Genomic DNA, 1,673 nt, shown 5'->3' on the forward strand with positions numbered 1-1,673 from the left:
TATAGACATCTAGCTCCCGGAGGCTGGAGTTGGGAGAGGGAGGGGAAGAAGGCTGGCCCTTCAGTATTTGCCAGAAAAGACTTTCTTGGCCAACATTTCTCAAAGTGTGGTCTGAGACTATTTGCATTTGAGTCATTAGGGAGGGTTTGGGGGTTTATTTATTTAAAATTTTTTGTTTTTAATACAGATTCCTAGGCAACCCATGAGCTATTCAGTTATATTCTCTGGGGGCAGGCCTAGGTCTCTGCATTTTACACGGCACCCTGGGTGATTCTTCGGCACAGGAAAGTTTGAGAGCTAGAGTCATCTTCAATTCAGTGTCACTCCTTCCCACTCCAGACTCTAAAACAGCTCCCTGCCCTCTTCTCACAGGTCTTGTCTGGGCTGCTCTGGGTGGAAGGTCACCTGGAAAAGTGTACTTAGGGGAGGGGAAGGGCACATACATTCCTGACATTGCAGCTCACCTTTCCCCTTGCCTGGCTCTGTCTTGCTCCATGGACAAGCTGAGATGGTCTAGGGGCAGCCTGGAGCTCCGTGCAGGAGCAGCTGCCCCAGAACTTTCAACTAATGTCTTTCTTTTTCTTTTGTCTGTTTTTTGGTGGGGGTGGTGGTGGTGGTGGTGGTGGTAATTAGGTTTATTTATTTGTTTTTTAGTAGAGGTACTGGGGATTGAACCCAGGACCTCAAGCATGATAAGCACACACTCTACCACTGAGCTATACCCTCCCTCTTGCCCCAGAGTCTCCTTCTCTGGCTGGATCTCTGGGCTGCTAATACACCTGGGGAGAGCATATTGGGTAGCCTTCCAGATGGGTGTGGCCTCTGCCTGGAGCAGTTCTGTGATGCGGTGGAGCCTGCTGCCAGACTTTGTGAGCATCCTGAAGAAGGCTGCAGAGGAACGGCATCTCATGCACCTCCTGGAAACTCCAGATGTGGGAAGTGTGCAGGGGTTTGGGGCTTTTTGGGGAGCTGGTTTTTGTGGCCTCAGCGTCTGGTTGCTTCCACAAAACATCTCAGGAAAAGAAAAGGAAAGATGAAAAAGGAGATGGAGAAGGAACTTACAGACTATTAGCAACTTAAGAGACATATTAACGGTTTGGCCATTCCTTATAATACTAAGCATAGGCTTGCCATGTGACACCACCAGAAATCTCTCCCCTACATATTGACCCTGGTGAATAAAAAATTATGTCCACAAGAAAAACCTGTTCCCAAATGTTTATAGCAGTTTTATTCATAATCAACCCCAAATGGAAAAAAAAGATGGTCTTCAGTAGGTGAGTAAACTGTAGTGCATCTATACAGTGGAATACTACTCAGCAATAAAAATTAATCAACTATTGACTCATGCAACAATATAGACATATATATATATATATTTAATTTCAGGGGAGAGGTAATTAGGCTTGTTTGTTTTTAATGGAGGTACTGGGGATTGGACCCAGGACCTCGTGCATGCTAAGCGTGCACTCTGCCATTGAGCTATAACTTCCAACAATATAGACAAATATTAAATGCACTTTGTTAAGTGAAAGAACTCAAATGCCAGACTCAAAAATGCCTATATTTTGTGTGATTCTATTTCTACGATATTCTGGGAAAGGCAAAATGATAGCGACAGAAAACAGATCAGTGGTTGCAGAGGGAATGCTGAGAGACAAGGAGTAGCTGAT

At 44.9% G+C, this 1,673-nt stretch overlaps 1 non-coding gene across 1 annotated transcript; it reads right to left on the reverse strand.

The window, feature by feature from the left end:
• Positions 1-654: 654 nt before the first annotated feature.
• TRNAD-AUC (transfer RNA aspartic acid (anticodon AUC)) lies at positions 655-727 on the reverse strand. The gene has a single exon. It is a non-coding gene; the product is annotated as a tRNA-Asp (tRNA).
• Positions 728-1,673: the final 946 nt, after the last annotated feature.

This window comes from Camelus dromedarius, chromosome 5 (genome assembly GCF_036321535.1).
Source record: "Camelus dromedarius isolate mCamDro1 chromosome 5, mCamDro1.pat, whole genome shotgun sequence".
NCBI lineage: Eukaryota > Metazoa > Chordata > Mammalia > Artiodactyla > Camelidae > Camelus > Camelus dromedarius.